Below are 14,148 nucleotides of genomic sequence, written 5' to 3' on the forward strand. Positions count from 1 at the left end.
TTTCCACATAAAACAAAACATGTAGATATCTGAGTTGTTTGAATTGTGGTATTTTTGTTTTACCATTTGACCATGTTTGAGAGATATGGTCAAAATGCTATATCATGGTAAAACTGCCACTCTTTTGGTAACTTTATTTGTTGCTTAATTTGATCATAATTGTGAGAAGATTTTTATCTCATGCTTGTCACCAATATTGTAGATATTATCATCAACTTTCTACAAGTCCAATAATCATCTTAATCTCATTTGCAACGTCAAGGTTAATCTTGTTTTATCGAACCTGTAAAAATAGTAAAAACTTATAATATTATACAACAATTTGTATTTTATACAATTTATTATAAAACATATAATATTTAAACATTTAATAAAAAAAACTATAAATTTATATTATAAAACATTTAATTAATATACAATTTTTTATCTTTATCAAGAGTCAAAGGATCTGAATAAGGTTGAATTACATGATTTGTTTGCTGATCTCAAAGCCTATGAGTTGAACTCGAAACAAGATAAGGATAGCCTTATACACCGCAAATCACAATTGCCCTTAGTGATGTCAAACTCGAACCAACTGGTTCAACTAAGAAAATGGCAGATCAGCTGAGTAATGATGCCATGTCATATTTTGTGAAGAAATTTGGTAAATTCATGAGAAGAAACCAAGGTCCATTTCAGATGCAATATAAGAAAAACAACTCTAAGGAAGAAACACATTCTTGATATAATTGTGGCAAGCCGGGACACTTTATTGCTGACTCTCCTAAACCGAAGAAGGACAGTAGACATTCAACTGAAAAAGAAAAGAGATCAGTTGAATACAAAAGAAGAGATAAGAATGATAAGATATCATTCAAGAGGAATCAGTTAAGGAACGTAACTATCAAACGAAAATTTTTAAATAAGCAGACTGCAAGTTGTAGTGGGAACGCTGCATTTCAGAAAAACTACAGTGTACGATTTTCAGAAGAATGTTGACCTTTCTAACGGATATAAAGATTCAAACACATTCAATGTTAATGTTGGAAGCAAAGCCTATAAATAGTCGAGAAAATCAGCTGAGAAAGAGTTACTCAGTTCCAGAGTTATCCACAAGCTATCTGAGAACACACAACAAACTATTATCTGTTACGAAGTTCTCACTTATTAGATTTATTCATAGCTTTCAGGCTATATTTTGAGCTTAAGCAAAAACACTCATTGTTGAAATATTCAATCTTTTAGAGATCAGTTGTGCTTAGAAATTAAATCAGTTGAGTACTGATAATTTTATAATTATACTAAGAATTTCAGTTTTGGCAGTGTTAAGTCTAAACTGAAGTGGGCTTGTACAAAGTGTTGTATAGGTCAAAGTATTTTAGTAAATATAATATCCTTGAGATAGAAGGGGTGACGTAGGAACGTTTGAAGTCTCCGAACATCCACAAATCTTGGGTCTTTTATTCTCAGTTTTATTCTATATGAAATTCTGTTTATTTTTCGTACTTTCATTAGTTAACTGATTGATATTGAGAACAAGATTCTCGAATTCAGTATATCAGTAAATTGATTCATCCTTCGAAAAGTTGTGAAAATTGCAAAGTGTTTATTTAACCCTCATTCTAAAAACTTTGTCGCATCCAACCAATCCTAACAAGTGGTATCAGAGCTGTTGAATCTTGTTTCTGAATATTTCTATCTTTACATCTGAATAACATGTCTTCCTTCAATAAGATTCCAATGTTCTCTAGAGAAGATTTTGATGATTGGAAGATAAGAATGCAGGCGCTAATTTAGTTTCATAAGATGATGATATGTGGTACGTCATAACTGATGGACAAATTAAAACATTGAAAGCAAACACTGTTGTTGCCATAACTGATGGTGCACCTCATCGAATCAACAAACCACGTGAAGAGTGGACAACAAAAGATTAAAAAAAAGTCAATCTTGATAATGTGGCCAAAGGAATTCTGTGCAAAACGTTGGATAAAATTACTTTCAGCAAGATAAAGATCTGCAAAACTACAAAAGAGATAAGGGAAAATTTGATTCAACTCTGCAAGGGAAATGATCAAACAAAAGAAAATAAACTCTCAGTTATTGTTCAGAAGTTTGACAATATTAAAATGAAGACTGGAGAGTCCATGAACGAGTACGAATTATGGAATTTTTAAGGTCAAATTTTAATTAAATGGTTGGAGCAAGTGAATTATATATTTTATAAAGGTTTGGTTTTTTTAGATTAGGTATTTTGAATCTTGTAATTTGAGGCTTAATGATTTTATAAAGATTAATGGGCCTATTTATTATTTAAAAAAATAGGCATAATTAAGCCCATTAAGAAACATTTTTTAATTTCTTTTTAAAAGAGTCCTACACACACCCCCCCTATAAAACACACACAAGTTACGTAACAATTTGAATCAAAACAAGTGGCCGAAGAAAGGGAAGGAAGGCAAGGAAAGTTTTGTTTTTTACTCTTTGTTCGTCGAATCTCTTCCTCGTTCTTCCTTCCAACAATGATCACCCGACTCCCGTTCCAACAACGATCACCTGACTCCCGTGCATCCCAAGGTGGGTTTTTTGTGGAGTTTTGACAAGAGAAAACGGTAGAAAAAAATATAAATCGTCCTCCGTTCGTCGCAACCTTTCACCGCTACAGTATTCGTATTTCGAGCGTTTTAAACGCAAAGGCACACCTTAATCTTTATTTTTCTCATCTATGAAACCATATTATGTCTTTGATGTATGTTTGCATGAAAAATATGAAACCGTACCTTGTATTTCCGTTTTTATGGCTTATTATGCATAAAACTAGAGTTTTCTTTTTTAAAAACCCTTCATAATGATGCGCAAAGGGGCTGTCATGGTAGGGGTACTTGAAGGGATGTTTTTCCACATTTTTAAGGGTCCCTAGGTGTACGTTTAAAGCCTAGAAATATTAGGGTTAGAGGATGAAGTAAAATTGGGTCTCTATGGGCTAGGGTTTGCGTTTTCATCCTAGGCAAGAGAGGCTGCTAGCTGCTGTTTGGGAGGAGTTCAAGGGTCATAAGGGAGCCTAGTCATGGTCCTAGATGAGAGGTGCAAGGGCTGGACATGGGCCACATAGGCTGAACGTCGTTTTTGGGGAGTATAGTGCATGAAGGGGAATGGCTTAGGGCTGGAGGTTCTAGGCATTGTAGGCTCGTTCCACTAGGGTCCCTAGAGTGTGGTCTAGCTCTTAGGATGGTTGGTTAGGGTCTGGACGTGATGGTTATGGCCTAGGCTTGAAGGAAACAGTTGTAGGATAGATTAGGGTTTTCCAAAAATGAGCAGAATTTTCCAGCACGTTTTAGGCTTGTTCAAGGGTTATAATTGGCTTGATTTGGGATGAATATGGGTTATTTAGGTGTTATTAATATTTACTTCAATTTTGGTTAACCTCGAGTCCATACGAGTCAAAACCGAGTTGTACATCTAAGTTTAAAAAGCAATCGGGAAACCTATCGAAAAGCTAAATTTTAAGCCCAAGAAATATTTATGGGAGTGTTTTAAGGTATTAGGATAAGTTTGGGACAATTTGGGACGTTGTTCCGAGGTCTAAAGATAAATACGAAAAATTATGCTTCGAGGGGTAAAACGGTTATTTTACACCTAGAAAATAGTAAACGTCATGGCAGTGCTCTGAATGCTGTTTTATGTGCTAATATGATTATTTTCAATGGTTATGGAAGTTAATGGAATTTTATATGTTAAAATTATTATTTTAAATGTTTATGGAATTTTATATGTTTAGGGATTTTTATGTCAAAATGTTTATTTTAAATGTTTATGATTTAATATTTCAAAATGTTATTTTAAATTTTTTGATGTTACAATTTTATTTTAAATGTTTATGGAATTTTAATATTTTAAAATGTTTATTTTAATTGATTATAGAATTTTATGTTAAAAGAAATATTGCATTCTTGGTTTAAAAGAAAAACGTTATATGCATGTTTAATTTTATAAAGCGATGAGAATATGAAACTTTGAAGGAAGTGGAGTAATTGTAACTAATACGAGGATATGTTGGAGATATCGTGAGGGTTACGATCCCAGTGAGAGCTCGACGATATACGAATATGATGATATGAATGGGGATGTCGTGAGGGGAGAAGGCCCCAGAGAGAGCCCATTTACAGGAAAAGGCCCCAAAGGGAACCCATTTATGAGAAAAAGCCCCATAGAGAACCCGTCTATGGGAGAAGGCCCCCGAGGGAGCCACGACGATCGTATTTCCATATGAGGATATGATAGGCCAAGGCTCAGTTGACCGGTGAGAGTGTTGCTGATATCCCTGCCGCCTAGTACTATGGTTACGTTTAGATGGATCCATCGCCCAACACGTAGACGTAGATGAACACGAAAGTCTCAATTAACGATCTGAATTCAACGAAAGGAAAAAGGAATACGTATATGTTGATGATAATATGTATATGAATATGTTGAAGATGACATGAAAATGTTTATGTTTAAAGTTTATGCATCATGTAAAGGTTTTTGAAAACGTTTATGGTTATGCATCTTCATGAAAAAGATAATTTAAGTACAAGTATTTTCACTGTTGTATGTGATCTGTATATGTAGTACTTTTTATTAAGATTATGGTGTGTTGAGTCTTTAGACTCACTAGGTGTGATTGATGCAAGTGATTATGATAATAATGTTTATGGAGGTCTTGATGGTTGATTTTGATGGACTGAAGGTGCACATAACCCGAGGACCGACGCTAGTTTCCGCATTAGTTTATGATTTATGATTTTAAGTATGTTAAAGATATTTTATGACTTTTATTTATGTTTATGTGTGGTTTTTGAGATGTTATAGTATGAGCTATAATTTTCAAATAATGTTTTTAAGTTGGTAAAACGTTTGATGATTTTATGCTTTAAACTATTCCTTTTGGACTTTTAAATGTCAGTTGGTTGGATTATTTTAAAATGATGTCAAAAATACTTTAATTATTTTATGCAAGTGTTCGGCCGATGCTAGTAAAGGTTTTTTTTAAAAAAATATTTCTAGTACTTTTTAAGAAAACAAATAGCAAACGTTTCACAAGTTCTTCACTTCCAAGAATGTTCAGCAACCGAAAACCAAGCTGGACATTTCTCTAGAGCAGTTTTTTAAAGTTAAGAAAGACAATGGGACGTAGGCAGCTCCCAAATCAGTCAAGAAGACCAAGGAATTGGATCAGAAAAAGGCAATCAAGAGGAAATTCATTGTCAGTGAAACTGAATCGGAGAAAACTCCATATCCAAAAATCTTGAAGAAGCCAAGGTCCCAAAAGACCAAACCAACTGCTGTTGTGGAAGCTGTCCCAGCTGAGAGATTAAAGCCAACTGGAGATGAACAAAATATCAGTGCTATACCAATCAGGGCAGTTCCAGTTGTATCTCCAATTGAACATCATCAACCTCCTCCAACTGCTCCCGCAAAGAAGACTATCACCGAATCTGGTGAGAAACTGAAACAAGTTGGAGTGAGAGCACCACTCATCACTATCACCGGTCCAACTACACTGCCTTTTTCCCGAACAAAGGGAGTTGTGATACATGAAAAATTGGATTCAACAATGTCAAGGCTGAGCATTTCTCATACCCTCACTAACCCAAAAGGTAAGGGGCAAATTGATTGAGCAGCCCAGACCGACCAACCCAATTCAAACTCATACTGATGTGATATGGGAATAAATAAATGAGTTCTCTGAATCAAAGTTGAAAGATATAATGAATGGGTCAGATTTACGACTGAAGTGTTTGCCGGACGATTGTAGAAAACATCGGTTTAGAAAAATTTCATCGCATTGGAGACAACAGTCCTAAAGACAGTGAAAGTGTAGAGCCCAAATTCAGTACAGGTAAAGCTCATGCATTTATTTAAATGGCTAAATTATTTATTTAAGTTTAAAATGATTTTTAGAGATGCATGATTTTTTTAAATGAATTATTTTAAATTATTTATGTTTATGTGATGCACGTTAAATCTTTTCTTTTGTTTCATTTTTCAGGCGATTATTCAAAGCGGGATCGAGGAAAAGAGATCGGCGACGATTTTGAAAATTTTAAAATGTGGTATTTATTTTAAGTTGGGTTTGGGACATTTTAAATGATTTATTGGGTTTTAGCATTTTCAAAAACTAATATATTTATTTTATTATTTTAGGATTTTAAAACTTTTTAAGTTTAGCAAATGTGCATTTTATTTTAAATTAGGGGACTTTGCTTAGTGGTGGAAATTAACAGTTTTATTAATATTTGCACTTTTATTTGCATTGTTAATTGAGTAATTAGAAAATCATTTCCCTAATTTATTTTCTAACACACGCACACACACTTTAACACACACACACACACTCACACGACATCACACACACACACATATTTTATTCCATCAATTCAGATTTTTTTTTTTAGAGCAAAAAACCTAGGGTTCTTGGAGTTCTAGAAAACCAACTTATAAGTTTCAGAATTCGAAAAAACAGAGGGTGACGTGTTTTATGATACAGAAATTTCACAGATGGAACTGTTTTACTATAAAAATCATATCTCCCTCGTTTCTTATCATAAAATTACGAATTTGCTATCAAATCGAAGATAACAGAGATTTCTACAAATCATATGTTGTACACATTTCCAGAAAACCAACTTATAAATCAACGAATTTGAAATAACAGAGGGTGACAGGTTTTGTGACACAAATATTTCACCCGAAGACTCAAGATATCAATCGGTCCTATCCTAAAACTCACAAAGCTTCGACTCCAGCCTTATAACACCATCATTTTCAATGTGAAAAACCCCTTTAAAACAAAACACGGCAGCCCCCTCAAACAAAATCAAGAAACGTTAGTTTGTAACAAAAGGAAGCAATTTTAATGTTAAAAATTTGCACAAATGAAACCACATGATACACTACAAAAAATTTGTTATTCAATAACACACATATGACAATGGCTTTTCGCTAAAACCGTTGTCTTTTATTTTTTAAAACGGTTTTTTTTTTAAACCGTTGTCGTATGACATTTTTTAAAGCAAAAGACAAAGGTTTTTAGAACACCGTTGTCTTTTATGGGGTCAGAGACAACGGTTTTTTAAAAACTTAAAAAACCGTTGTCTTTGAGCGTTTTTTTTATGGTCAACGACAACAGTTCTGTAAACTATTGTCTATTCGCGTGTTTTTTTGGAAAATCGACAACAGTTTTCTAAAAAACATTGTCTCTGAGCTTTTTTTAGTGTCAACGACAACGGTTTATAAAACCGTTGTCTATTAGCTTGTTTTTTTGGACAATTGACAACGGTTTTAGAAAATCGTTGTCCATTAGCATGTTTTTTGGACAAACAACAAGGGTTTTACTAAACTGTTGCTGTATTTCGCAACGGTTTTATCCAAACTGTCACGAAATTTAGCGACTGTTTTAAAAAACCGTCGCATTTCTTAAATTAACGACGGTTTAAATTAATCTAAATCGTCGCATATTTTAAATTAGCGACGGTTTATTCAAAATCGTCGCTACATATTTTTAATTAGCGACAGCGACAATTATTATTCAACCGTCGCTAATAGTGACAGTGTATGAATAACCGTCGCTAATGGCGACAGTTTATAAACTTACTGTCGCTAATAGCGATGGTCAATCAGAAAGGGTCGCAACTTTTCTATAAATACCAGCGTTTTCAATACATTTAACTACATACCACTGCACAACACTTAAAAGTTTCTCTTACATGATTTTAGTTTCGATTTAGGGTAAATTTTTTCGCTTCAATTTATTATATATTTTTAAGTGTTAGTTTAGATCATGAATGTTGTTAGATTTATTAAATTATTAAAAGTAAATTTTTTTGATTTTACTGAAAAATGAGCGACGTACATCATGACAATTTTATCGACGAACTTTATGGAAAATCTGTCGCTAATTTTAGTGATGGTTAAATACCGTCGCTAATTAACGATGGTTGGCATGATTTCCGTCGTTAATTTTTACCGACGGTTTGTCATAACCCGTCGCTAAATCCCGAAGGTTAAATCCGTCGCAAATGTAAAAAATCCATTGCAAATGTTAGCAATGAAAACGGTTAAAAACCATTGTCGTTGAATGCACTTTCAACAACACCCTCAGTTACAACAGTTTTTAAATGGCCTACGACAACGGATTTTGCGTTGTCGTTTTGCGTTTTTGTAGTAGTGATAGATTAATGGATTCCTCAAGCAAGTAAATATATATCAGCATATATTTTGTGTAAATGATGAGAAAAAGAGATACATGGCGTGCCTTGATGATTTATGAACAAAACCTCGAAGAATCGCGCATCGGGGAAGCACTGAAGGAGCGGGAAGTTATCTTGTTTGAAGAAATAATGGAGGACCAATATTTTATTTAGCAAGGCTGCTGAAACTTCACAAGAAAACCTGCTGAAATTTTAGTGGGCGGGCGGCCATTGATTAGGTTTAGGGTTTAGGATTAGTTGAAGGCATATTTAAATGTTAAACAATGCACTAATGAGCCAAAAATAAGGATTAAGGGATAGTTGGGCCCATTAAGCATTAAATCAAACCCAATAAGCCCAAAAATGGTCCCGAAAAATATTTCGTTTAGGTACGTTTTTGAAAATAATTACCCGAACACTCAAAATCCTCCGAATCATTAAAATTTGTGTACCGAACAAAGCCCATTTCTTGAAAATACACTTAAAAACAACTTGTATTAATTAATAAAAATTAAACATGAATATCACCGGTCTCCGTTTCTCGTTCGAGCATGAAATTCAACTTAAAATCCTAATGCATGAAACTTTAATAAACCATGAATTAAAACACATATTCATGAAATAAACATGCATTTAATGCATTAAAAAAATTTAATAGAATACAAAAGAATTTTAATAACTTGCATGCATGTGGTTTACGTGGACCTTCAAATTTTCGAGACGTTACAAAACTGATCTTATCATATAGGTTTACTGAAACTTATGTGACTGTTAAAATTACGCATTTAATTATGTCATCCATTGAATAGTGATTGGTAACATGGCCCCACGTAGTCCAACCGATTCTTATCCACAATTACACACCACGTACACATGTTTTATTCAAATCAATCTTGGACTGACATGTGTCAAAAAATTTAAATAGTCACCAACATAAGTCATTGTGCCCGCTCCATTTCAGTTTCTTTACAAGCATTTCAACTCTCAGAGCAAATCAAACACACAGAGCTTTTATTCCTCGCAGATATCCAAATTTCAGCAATGGCAAGCCAAATTCCTGCATACATCCTTAATGCAATGGCTATCGACTTCGACTCAGTCCTCTCTTCTAAGGACGAAGAAGTTCGAAGTGTCTTTCTCAAGCTTTAAGCAGCTGGAATGAAGAAATTTCTGGGGTTATCTACTCAAGAAATTTATCCCAAGGAGATTCAAGATCTTTATGGTAATAGCTTCATTTCTAATGACGGTAAAATAACAACAACCGTCAACAGCAAGTTGCTGAACATTGAAGATGACTCCTTCAACAATCTCTTCCAACTGCCTACTGATGGCTTAGTTCACTTTTCTGAAGTGAAGACTTCTGATATTGAGGAGATTCAGACGCTACTATCTGCTGATGGATAAAAAATCAAGGTTTCCAATCCAAAGAAAGAACTGAAGCCATAAATTCACTTATTGGATGATATTGTAGTCAATGGTGTACTCGTCAAGGCAGGCTCGTTTGATGCCCCCAACTTTGAAATATTTCAAGTTATAACGGATGTCATGGCTGGACGGAGGCTGAACTGGTCATCTATCATTTTCACCATCTTTAAGAACATGTTTCAATATTCCAAACGGTCCAAAGATTTTGTTGTGCCACTCAGCTAACTCCTGAAAAACAAAAGTTTGGTGGATGACTCTGCTGAAAAGTCATCCATAGTCAAGTTGTAACGCCTGAAAATCAGTCTACGCAGATCGCATATATGAAATTATTAAATTACTAAAGTATTTTAATTAAATAATTTTAGATGCATGAATGATATATTTTGATTTACTAAATGATTAATTGTATAATTTTATTTGATTTCATTATTTAAAGATTTTCAGATGAATATCGGTGGTTGGTCTGAACGGAGGACCGAAGACGATTAAGGTGTTAAAGATTTAAAAGATAAAAAAAATTTTAGTTAAGAAAAGAATTATTTTAAATAATTTAAGAATTATGGAATTTTTAAGGTCAAATTTTAGTTAAATGGTTGGAGTAAGTGAATAATATATTTTATAAGGGTTTGTTTTTTTTAAATTAGGTATTTTTAAATCTTGTAATTTGAGGCTTAATGATTTTATAAAGATTAATGTGCCTAATTTATTATTTAAAAAAAATAGGCTTAATTAAGCCCATTAAGAAACTTTTTTTAATTTCTTTTTAAAAAAGTCCTACACACACACCCCACAAAACACACACAAATTACGTAACAATTTGAATCAAAACAAGCGGCCGAATAAATGGAAGGAAGGCAAGGAAAGTTTTGATTTTTCACTCATTTGTTCGTCGAATTTCTTCCTCGTTCTTCCTTCCAACAACGATCGCCTGACTCCCTTGCATCCCAAGGTGGGTTTTTTGTCGAGTTTCGACAAGAGAAAAGGGTAGAAAAAAATATAAATAATTCTCCTTTCTTCGCCAACTTTCACTGCTACAGTATTCGTATTTCGAGCGTTTTAAACGCAAAGGCACGCCTTAATCTTTATTTTTCCCATCTATCAAACCATATTATATGTCTGATGTATGTTTGCATGAAAAATATGAAACACTACCTTGTATTTTCGTTTTTATGGCTTATTATGCATAAAACTAGAGTTTTCTTTTTTTAAAACTCTTCATAATGATGCACAAAGGGGATGCCATGGTACGGGTCACTACAAGAAAAATGACTTTCCGCAGCACGTCATCAACAACGTGCTTTAAAAGCACGCTGCGAAAAGTACTTTTAACGGCGTACACCTATATGTGCGTTGTTAATATAGTGGCACTTGACAGCAATAACGGCGTGCATTTAAAGAACGCTGCGGAAAGTAATATGCGCAGTATATTTTTATGTGTGCTGTAAATATTATATACTTTCCGCAGCGTGTTTTTAATGTGCGCCGTTAATAACATATACATTAACGGCACGCATCAAAGCACGCTGCGGAAAGTAATATGATATACTATCCGCAGCGTGCAATAATGTTTGCTATTAATACCCTATGCATTCACGGCGTACAATAAAAGCACGCTGCGGAAAATGGTGCGAATATACTATCCGCAGCGTGCAATAATGTGCGCTGTTACTCCCCTATGAATTCACGGCGTGCATTATAAACATGCTGCCGAAAATGAGAGAATTTTCTAATTAGCGACGGTTTATTACACCGTCGCTAATTGAGAATTTCGCAAACCGTCGCCGATTTAATCGGCAACGGATTTAAGATATGACGTCGCGTTTCGCGACCGTTTCTAATAAGGTGTCGCTAATAGCCGTATATTTGCGACGGTATATAAAATCCTTCGCTACTAGCGACGGATGTTTTGTTAACTGTCGCTAGTAGTCACAAATTGTCTATAAATACCGATTTCCGTTTCACCTCCCTCCACACCACTTCAAAACAATTAAAATTTTTCTGTCTTATACGATTTTAATTTCGATTTAAGTATATTTTTTTGTTTCGATTTTTGTTAATTTTTTAAGTATTAATTATGACAATCAGTCAATTTATGCCACGTTTGGTTGTTAGGATTTGGGTAGGATTACCTTTTTAGTCAAGTGTTTGGTACCTTTTTAAGTCAAGCACTAGTAACCCGGGGCCCGTGAAATGTGCACTGTTCAACCTTGAAAACGCAGGACTGAAATCCCAATTTGAGGAAGGTATTCTCAGTCCTCATTTGTACAGTACGCTAGACAAATAGTTCGTTTGCCAAAAATACCCTTCGCCCTAATATAAACGAAACCTCCAAATTCTCACTCATTTCTCTCCTACTGAAAATGGCCGCCGTCTTCTTTGGTTGAGGCTTATCACTGTCCATTGAAGTCCACTTCCATCTCGCAAACTGTCTCCGAAGACAGTTCCTATTACCAGGTAAATTTTTAGTGCCAAGAAAATCTTGACAAAACACAGAGAATTTTTTTGACTTTGTAATAATATAATTATCTGTCGAACCTTTTTTGGAACAAAATGTTGCCACCTCACGTTTTCTTGAAGTTGTGCTGTAAGTAATGAACTCCGGCAGCGACCTTTACGTGATTAAAAGTTTGATATCATAATACATTAGTTAGAGTACGGAAAGACAGGATTACGCCCCAATTGTGTTCGTTTTTATATTTCATACTTATCGATTGCGATTTTCTTCATTCTTTCTGTAATTGTACTTCATAATTTAGTTTAGTTCAATTGCACTGAAATGCGTATGATTACTCAGATCCCTCAAATTTCAAATTTGGCAATGAAGATTTCCCTTGAGGAAGTCTGATTTATTAAAAGTTTTGTTCATATTCTTCTCTTCTACGACTAAATTTGAATGTCTTATCGTTTGTTAAGTGTTTTGGCAAGATGGAGAAACGTAGAAAACTTCTACTGGTTGTAATGGTTCGACAACTGTTGTTTATAAATTTATTGATGTTGTGCCTTCTAATCCGACCACGTCCGAGAATGGTTTCCCGTCGCCATCGCGCTACTCGTAATACACCGGTTTCGTAAAGTATGACACAAAGAATCAATGCTCAATTAGCCATTTGAATATGATTATTGATGCGGGTGATGTTCAATGTGTGTTGAACTTGAGAATGAATCGTAATGCATTTGGAAGGTTGTGCTATCTTTTAATGCACATAGGATGACTAACAGATTCTCGGTATGTCCGCGTCCAATAGAAGGTTGCAATGTTTTTGTCTATATTGGCACACCATAAGAAGAATCGGGTTACCAGTCACGATTACATGCGTAATGGACAGATAGTCAGCGCACATTTTCATGAAGTTATGCGTGCGTTGTTGAAGTTGTATACATTACTTCTTGTGAAGCCTACCCCTGTGGATGAGACATGTGACAGCGATCCTTGGAAATGGTTTGAGGTATTATTATGTTCGATTTTCTTTCTCATTTTTAAATTCTCCATAAGATGTGTTTGACTTCAAGTAAGTATTGTTTTACATTGTCCATAATATTTTCTGCATTGTCCATAATATTTTGTCAAGGGTTGTCTGGTGCATTGGATGGCACTCATATCGGCGTACACGTTCGTGCAAGAGGCAAAGCGAAATATAGAACCAGAAAAGGAACTATTGCGGTAAACGTGTTGGGGGTTTGTGATCGAAATATGAACTTTATTTATGCTCTGACTGGTTGGGAGGGATCTGCCGCTGATGCCAGAGTTTTAAGAGATGCATTAACTCGGGATGATGCATTCAAGGTTCCAAGAGGTAAAATGTGAATAAATTTATTCTCTACATGTGTTTATTGTTTACCTATGTGAATTTTTTTATTTCACCATTAATGGTTTCTCGTGACACTCTCTTTCATTCATACGTAATAATTGTGTAGGTTGTTATTATCTTTGCGACAATGGATACGCTAATGTGGAGGGTTTCTTGACTCCGTACAGACGAGTTAGATATCATAGGGATGCTTGGGGCAATCGTGCATCTGCACCACAAGATCACAAGGAGTTATTCAATTGGAGGCATTCACAAGCAAGAAACATTATTGAAAGAGCATTTGGTTTGTTGAAAAAGAGATGGGCTATCCTTCGAAGTCCTTCATTCTACCCCTTGCATGTTCAAAACCAAATAATTCTTGCTTGCATTCTATTACATAATTTCATCCGTAATCAAATGCCCGACGATCCTTTAGAGGAATAAGAAGACGAAGTTGGCAGTCCCATTGATGATACACGTAATGAGTACATAAGCAGTTTTGAGTCGTCGAACGATTGGGTTAATTGGCAAGATCAGTGTGCAATGTCCATGTGGAACACCTACAATTAAAGCCTTCTGTTGTAATCATTTCGTGTGTGTAGTTGAACATCTTTATTTATTGTCTGTAACTGTGCCGTTGTACTTGTTTTCATATTAAGCGGTGTGATTTCCAGAACTTTGTTTTCAGCCCGTTGACTTTGCAACAGTTATCTTTCAATGTG

General features: G+C 34.7%; 1 long non-coding RNA gene across 3 annotated transcripts; it reads left to right on the forward strand.

Moving 5' to 3' along the window:
* The first annotated feature begins 11,730 nt into the window (after positions 1-11,730).
* On the forward strand, positions 11,731-13,735 carry LOC140813320 (uncharacterized). 3 transcript variants are annotated; one of them, XR_012113887.1, is made up of 3 exons: positions 11,731-12,092; positions 12,552-13,432; positions 13,554-13,735. It is a non-coding gene; the product is annotated as an uncharacterized lncRNA (long non-coding RNA). The 3 variants fall into 3 exon arrangements; XR_012113888.1 differs by having other exon boundaries at positions 11,736-12,092; positions 12,858-13,432; XR_012113886.1 differs by lacking the exon at positions 11,731-12,092 and having other exon boundaries at positions 12,102-13,432.
* Positions 13,736-14,148: the final 413 nt, after the last annotated feature.

This window comes from Primulina eburnea, chromosome 14 (assembly GCF_022965805.1).
Source record: "Primulina eburnea isolate SZY01 chromosome 14, ASM2296580v1, whole genome shotgun sequence".
Lineage (NCBI taxonomy): Eukaryota > Viridiplantae > Streptophyta > Magnoliopsida > Lamiales > Gesneriaceae > Primulina > Primulina eburnea.